The following is an 8,228-nucleotide window of genomic DNA, read 5'->3' as shown; positions in this document are numbered from 1 at the left end:
TACCCAAGAAAGCTATTAAAGGTATTTAAGGCATATCCTTAACTGCACTGTCTGCCTACCTTATGCTCTTACAGACTCTAACTGTAATAGTCATTTATGCTGTTCTTTACTTCCTCAGCACCCTACTTCACAAATGGTGTTTGCGGGTTCGGAGCAGCCATGCTGTAACCTTTTCAGAAAGAGATAGAGCAAATCTGAATATAACATTCAGTGTCTGGAAATGACTTTATAAATTACTACATGCCCGACAACTGAAGTGGAGATAAAATCCTGGTAAAAAGTAGCCACACATATAAAATATCCAGAGAGATATTCCAGAGAGGAGAGAAAAAGAGTCTCCTACAAAGACTGTCTCCCAGTGATCACTCTTTTGTAGGATATCTATCTAAGGTTTCCTCAAACCTCTAATTGAAGAGTAAACATAAAGTAGGTAAAGTTCAAAATCCTATCTAAAATTTGTATTGCAAATTCAGTTAAGAAACAAAGTATTCTAATATCAAGAATAGATATTATAGTGGACAGAGGAAGGGACATTTGAAGGTATCTGCAATAACTTCAGTGATACATGTCCATGCTACGTACTATTCTGTGGTGTGAAAACTTTTTAGTACAAACTAATGTACTAAATATACTGTAAGTACATAATTTATTATTAGTACTATATACTGTAAGTATATAATTTATCAGGGAGATTGAGGTGCCTGAAATCCCATCAAAGCCAAGAGACCTGGGCTGACTTTACTTTGAACTTCACACTGCCTTCGTGGGTGTTGGATACCTTTGGAGCGGAGGTATTGACCAAGCACATGATCTAAACTAGAAAGGAAAGTACTGGCAAGCCCCTTTTCTATGACAAATTCCAGGACACCTTTTATTCTGCCCTAAGTAGACAGGCATTAAGTTCTGCAAAATCTGCTCAAAGCCCCACAGCAGGATGTGCCAGTCTCTAAACCACAAAGAATAAAAGGCTAAGACTTTGCTGCAATCAAAATGAGCAACTGTCCTCAATTTCTGTCAAACAGTAGATGTCTCCCTTCGCCAGGATTTGAAACGCCTGGATGTTGCTGGGTGCACATCCTCAGCTCGCATTATTTCTCTTTTTTCAGCTCCCACTCCCATCATGCCTTGTAGAAAAATCCACAGGGGGAGGAAAGATAACACTGCATCCAAACCCTGAGAACAGAGCCCCATGAAAGCAACAAATTATAAACTCTACTGAAGAGATTTTCTTCAGAAGGATCACAGGTCTCATGCTTTAGTCATGGCCTGTTCGTTTGCCAGCAGGTTCAGAGTGATCTGTAGGAGCTAAGTGATTTCTTTCAAGTAAGCTGCTCACGACGAGTACAGAAACCTCGAGGATTACAGTACACAAACAATGGGAGAAAAGCGGCTTCAAATAATACACCCAGACAATGGCGTTGCCGTTATGGTAGCAATGCAAAATATGGACAGGGATTTAAATGAAACGAGTGATATCTGTATACTTTGGAGGGCTCACGTGTGCCAAATTTGGCAGCACGAGTGTTCATCTTGCTTGTTGCTCCACCCCTTGAACAAAGAGGCTAAACCCCATATGTGCAGGAGTTGGTGGAGCACAAGCAGTTTTGCTAATCACACTGCATGCAAAAGCAGAAAGACAAAGGGAACTAGTAATGCTTAGACTAGCATTGGGGAAATAATTAAGCATGAATGAAATATTGTATGTGGATTTGAAATGAATGTGAGGCATTCTTGGAAACAATTGTGCTGTTTCAGTTGTGCTGCTTTCTCCCCTAAGTTTCACAAAGTAATTTGCATGTCATTTAAATAAACACCACAAATTATTGCAAACTTTTTGTTTTTATTTACATAAAACAAAATACTCATTTCCATTGTTGGATTACCTGATGGGAGTGAAAACTCTGAGGTCCTTGAGAGGAAACTTGTCTCTACCCAAAATGTTAGCTTTGTTGTGCATGGGTGAGCCAGAACGAAGCGACCCCAGCTTTAGCTTTGCCTTACGCAGGCTAAATGGACACACGAGATCAGACTTTTGAGCTGAGCCAAGCTGAGGATTGGTCAAAACTACCGCTCCGTGTTACCTTGCATAGCCAGAGCTTCATGAAAATGAGCGCAGCCTCAGGGCTCCTTGATTGCTGGGATGTTCATCGGCCAAGCCAGCTCCTTCTGGGACCGCTTAGTCACTGGGGAGTTAAGTGCACAGGGACAGCAGCGGCTCTACTGGCATGTGGGCACTCGCGCGGGCCGCGTCGGAGCCCGGGCAGCACCTGCAATGGGGCCGCTCTGCAGCCTTCGCACACGGGGAGGCGGCAATGCTGCTTGCTTGTGTTTCTCTGATGCCTTCTCTGTCTCTCTTCGAGAATTCATATGAGGTTTAACTTCAATTTACCATAATTTACATTTTCCTATTGTTTTCTCTTTCAATTCACTATTCTCTGTTTCACCGATTTGATTTCACCTCTGCTGAAGTACTTGCATTCGTGCTTGACTATTTATTTCTACTTCTGTCTCAGAGTCCTTCTCAAACACACTTTCTCCTTTCACCGCACCAGAGGGGTCAACAGCGGCCAATTCAGAGCCCTTCACCAGCATACATTTAGACAATTAAAAAGAAATCAAATTATTGAAATGCAAGTCCTAATCCACTAAAAGAGGATCAGAATATAGCCTAAAAAGATGCACATCCCTTTGCAGGAGCAAATTAGTCAATGAAAAAATAGGTACAAGTACCATCATCTGAATAAACAAATAGCCTAACTACCTGCAAAAGGAGGAATTGCACATCTAGCATGACTTTTACTATCTTGGTGGTAAGACACTAAAGGATCATTCTAGTTCCTAACGTATAAAGATTGTCTGCATCGGTTTCTTCCACAGTACTTTTATTTCTTTGCCCTTCCCATACTCTTTCCAGTCTAAAAAAATCCCTATGGATTTTTTCCTGTTTTCTGACACAACTCCAGCTGCTTTGCCCCATGTTCTATTAGTAAAACATGTCCAACACTTCAAATTGTAAACCAGCTGAACTCACGATGAAATAAATGCTCTCTTCACAGAAGAATACTGTAGTTCTAACTTCTATGTCTATTTTTATCTTACAAATCAAGAAACTCAACACCCTTCCTATTTTAGATATGAAGGTATTTCTTTTCATGAGCTGATCCATTTAGTGGGGTCCTAAGATTGGTTTTACCACAAAGCAAGTAAAAGTGACTGGGTCTAACTCATGATTTCCAGATATCACTAGAGTGTGCTGTAGATCATGGAATTTCAGTAAAGCACAGTTGTTAATAGAGACTATACTAAATATTTTAAATTAGTTGCAAACACAGACTACACTAACCCAAATTCATTTTAAAACAACGTGCACACTCAAGAGAGGTGATATAACAATTTTAAACAGTTTTGTTACACAGGCTTGGCAAACATTGTGCACAAATGGTACAAAATAGAAGAACTCACTAGAGTTACGCAGACAATCATAAGCCTAAATTGCACGTGGATAAGTCAAATCCAGGAATGCAGTCCAATGGGAACTGAAAGTGGGACTAGAACCAAAGTATGTAACAAGCCAAGTCACAAGTAGTAAGAGACTCATTGTGCAAACTTCATTTGATACAAATTTATGATATTATTGAAGTCACTGGAGCTCATGAGGGTAAGGCCTGGGGTGCATAGTCACAGGCTGAATAGTAATTATTTATATCAGTTAAAGTATATGAACAATAGAGCTGCAATTCCCAGTGAGATAACAGCAGAACGGAACCAAATCCCTCACAGGAGGCTGCACCTGTCCAATATCAGACATTTTATCAACAGGGCGCCCTGCACAGAAAGATACCAGCCAGGACTGGGACCTGCAGCCTCTTGAAGAGGCTCCTAGCTCGTGGCTTCCACTCAGTCCCAGTCCCCTTCCTAAGGAGCTGGGAAGCCTTGCTACAACACACGCACAGCCAGCTGCTCAACTCCGGAACATGTGCAGCAGCTTCCAGCTCTTGCACATGTAACTTCAAGTTTAGGGAAGAAACCTAAACCTGGCAGGTAACCTTAGTGACTGCCAGCCCTTGGCGCAGTGATCAGTAGTGAGATAAAAAACCCCGCAGGATAAGAACCCTGAATCACAAGTGCTTTTAAGCACATGCTTAAAAGCTTAAAGTTATTAAGCATACATTACATTCAGAAACGAGCATAGACCTAAGCATAATTTTCAAATTAAGCACCTATTTCAGTACAAGCTCAAGGTTAAGTGGCTTACTGCCGTGTGGCCAAAACCGCCAAGAAGTACCCAGTGTGTCACAGTTAGTGGTAACAGCAAACAGAATTACCATATGATGCTTCAGCAGACTGTATGAGCTGGGTTTGGTATCTTATACCATTAACCACGTATTCCTTATTATAACCATTTGCATTACTATTTGTTTACTAGGGAACCCCAGTGAGGGCCCTATTGTATTAGAGAATGTACCAGCATAGAAAAATGGGATGGCTTCTATAATGAGTGCATCACAAGGCCCACTGCCATAATTAACATTGATCAGCATCGATGCAAACAGCAGGGGAAGACAAAGATTGAGCCAATGTAGGGACTGAGGTTGCTGCCCCACTTTGGGCAGCTCCTCTGGTTTCCAGTGGGAAGCTCCAGTGCCTAGAGCTCCCCTCAGCAGCTCCCATGAGCTCATTCTGGGGACCCGGGATTCAAGGAGGTGTCTTTGCCACTGACAAATCCAGTCTCTGCTATTGCAGGCAACCACATCACATAATCCTGCCCTTAAACCTCAAACCATTTTAAACCAGTAACGAGTGCTTGTTCTTCCAGCTCAGGCTATACAGAAATAGCTTGACTGAAATACACTTAAATACAGAACAAAAATCTGCTATTTACTGTAGCAGATCAATATCAGTGTGAAATGCAATGTCTAGAAATGACCTAGAGTCAAGCTTCAGAGCATGTAAATCAACTGAAATCAAAACACCAGTACTGAATCTGTTGCTAATTTTTGAGCTGGATATTCTCCCCTGCTCTCCCAGATCCTCTTCCCTGCTTTTATTAAACCTCCCCAATCCTGTTGCGAAACCATCTGGTTACAGCCACCACAATCAGTTCTGATCAAAAGGGACAGTTGGCAATCCCTATCTAGTTAATCTTTTAGAAAAAGACCCCCCCCCCAAAAAAAAAAAAAAAACAACAAGAAAAAACAGATTCACTCTAACTGAAATCTCAGAAGAGTAACCTTAATGGACATGAGATGTGGAGCTGCATGTAATAACTTTCCTCCCTCTAATGTACCACCCTTGCTGGATCTGTAACTATCACACATACCTTCCCACCCTAGGCCCATGATATTTTCTCAGATTTGCTTTAGATAATTTCCCTTCCAACTATACGGAAAAACAACAACAACAACAACCAGTGTCAACAGCTCTGTAATGCCATCAGGAAAAGGTAACATTTTGAAATGGGTAATGTGAAATTATAGGGTTTAATAGTTTGATCATGTTCACTAAATACCTTCATTAACTAAATGAGATTCAAGTCCTGAAACTTTCCTATGAACTATATTCTCCCTCAAATTTTTCTGCACATTTTCATTGTGTAACCTAAAGAAATATAGCCACCTTGAATTTCACCTTCCTACCCAGTGCCATGCAAAATATATCCACAGAAAATATATTAACACTAGAAATTTTGTTCAGCTCCACATGACATCACTCTTGTCCCACCCCTACCTACAGTCTTGAATATCCTCAGACTATGTATCTGTCTGGAATATTGTCACTTGCATTAAATTAAACATTCATGTAAATGTTTACAGGATTACACTGTACACTGTAGCCATAATTTCAAACACACAGAGGATATGTCTGTGAGCACAACTTTGGTTACATTCTGGTGTTTTGCTACTTTTTGCCTTTCTTGTACTTTTTTTTTTAATCTTGTTTTTTTAAAGGTACTTCCTGCAATTTCATTCACAGGGAAATGAAAGATAATTCTGTAAAACCTAAAAATAAGTCTGGATCTGCTAAAAAAATTCATCATTTTACTCTCAGACTTCCACCAGTTGGTCTTGTCTGCTTTAGGTTTGACACCCTCGAGAGCTCAAGCATGACTTACAAAAATGAACAAGTGTTCACTGAGAGTGATGAGATTTTTTTTTTTTTAATTTTAACTTTGCCAAAATACTGTCCAGGATATTTGTAACTGGAAGACATTTACTTTTGGATTTTTTTTTTATCACCCATTTCTAATAGTGTGGTTGACTTATGTTATTCACACTTTCGGAAAGATAATGTCCAAATACCCTTCTCCCCTTTGTAATTCTTTCAGGATTGCTCATTACATTTGTTAAGCTATTTAATTCTCAAGGATCTACTGGAGGTACAGTGAGGACCCCCCGAACACCAGTTACGAATAAATCTGTAATGAGAATAAATTACACACACATATCAATTGCTACAAGTCCTGTATGGAATGAGATCTTTTTACATAAACATCTGCTGCAGAAATAACTCTGATACATTAATAAAAGCTCTCCCCACCCAAATCAAACAAGGGAAGTGTAACAGTTATCAGATCACTTAAAAGAATAAACCTATTAAATAAATAAATTTGCTCTACACCAATTTATGTCACTGTGGTACTTAAGGCGAAACCTTTTAAAGGAATAGATTTACTGTGCATACGGATCTCCACTGGGTATGTGTAATTATGCAAAGGAAAGGCATTACTTTTAAAGTGGATGAATGGGTGATACTTTCTGATTTACTGCTAGAAACAGAAAAATGGTAATGGCATGAAATAAGCATCTGCAAAACCATTTTGGCAGACAGAAAATGTTTGATTTACCTAGGGCATCCATCAGGTTCTATACTTTAGATCAAAGCAGATAAATGAAAAGGCAAATGGATATTTGGAAAAAAAATATACAGCATTTCTGTCAACTCTGCAAGTAAGTTAAATGTTTGGAGGAAGGGAAAAGCCCCAGGCACTTTGGATGGAAGGATGTCGTGATTCATCACTGATCTCGCAACCACCATTTACCTGGAAAGGTGAGAAATTCATGGAAGTGACTGAATCAGTTTCATTTGGGTCTGATCCTGCTCAGCACTTCCAGCTGACGCTGGACATCAGATAGTAGGCATTCCAGATTGTATTCTCCTGTCTCTACTCCAACCTTGCTTACTCTCCTTTTCTCTCCTGGCTTGAATTCACACTAGTGAGGAAATATAGTCCAGTCGAGACCTTCTCTTTTCCCAAAATTGAAAACTTTGCTGCCTTCTCAGATCCTTTCAAAACCTATGCAATAGGAAATCTCACTGGAGGCAGGATAAGGTTTTCTGGACAAGTCTCCGTGACAGGAGATCAAGTCAGGAGATGAAAGAACCAAAACCCACTTTCTTTCCATGGCAGATTTTTCCCTTGAACTTCCCAGTGAAAAGTATATTTCTAGGTGTGCCATATTCCTGTTGTGCATTTTACAGACTGAAATTTATCCCATGAGCGGTGCAGTGTGTCCAGCCTCTTAAAGCATTATCAGACCTGTGGTGCATGTGCTGCACAGATGGTCAGAACATGCACAGTAAACAAAAATGTTTGGGACACATCCAATGCTCGTAGACACCAACTGGATAGCACACGAACAAGAGGCCTGGCCTCAGAGGACTTACTGTGAGTGTGCAGCCCTTATTCACCGCAGAAGGCATTTTCAGTAAGCGCCAGCTTTGCTATACGCACACTCTAGAAAGGATCTGCTCACGTGCAGAGAAAAGGCTGGGACATCTGGAGATCTTGACTAATGTACAGAATCCTTGAACATTACCTCTGGACAAAACTTCTGCCTACTCTATCAAGAAAAAGTACAGAGGGGCCTAGGGCCTTCCCAGAGCACTCTGCAGTGCTCAACAATATCATGAGCATAAGAAGTAATTCCATGGGCTACTTCCACATCCACTTACTCCACTGAAGGCTTGCCCAGCTCTTAGGAAGCTCTGATGTCTTTTGCTCAGATATGTCAAAAAGCCAGCAAGACTTAAAAACATACACTATCAAGAGAGAAATGACTGCTCTCTAGGATATTGCCTTTCCTTTATTTCATTCAATTCAAATGAAATTCAGTCTTGTAGTCTTGCCCCTCCTCTACCTCGTGCACATCCTTTGTCACGCTGATCTGAAGCTAACAGCAATTTGCCTACAGACTTCCATGTGCATAAATTAAACTCTCAAAATCTAG

The 8,228-nt window shown here is 40.5% G+C and overlaps 1 long non-coding RNA gene across 1 annotated transcript; it reads right to left on the bottom strand.

The window, feature by feature from the left end:
* Positions 1-4,859: 4,859 nt before the first annotated feature.
* Positions 4,860-7,082, bottom strand: LOC148591906 (uncharacterized). The gene is made up of 2 exons (XR_015913988.1): positions 7,040-7,082; positions 4,860-5,379 (listed from the first exon to the last, which is right to left on the bottom strand). It is a non-coding gene; the product is annotated as an uncharacterized LOC148591906 (long non-coding RNA).
* Between the last annotated feature and the right edge of the window lie 1,146 nt (positions 7,083-8,228).

This window comes from Tinamus guttatus, unplaced genomic scaffold (genome assembly GCF_059628265.1).
Source record: "Tinamus guttatus ecotype Peru unplaced genomic scaffold, ASM5962826v1 Tinamus_guttatus_pri_ptg000674l, whole genome shotgun sequence".
In the NCBI taxonomy this organism is placed as follows: Eukaryota; Metazoa; Chordata; class Aves; order Tinamiformes; family Tinamidae; genus Tinamus; species Tinamus guttatus.
This window is presented reverse-complemented; position numbering and strand designations above follow the sequence as displayed.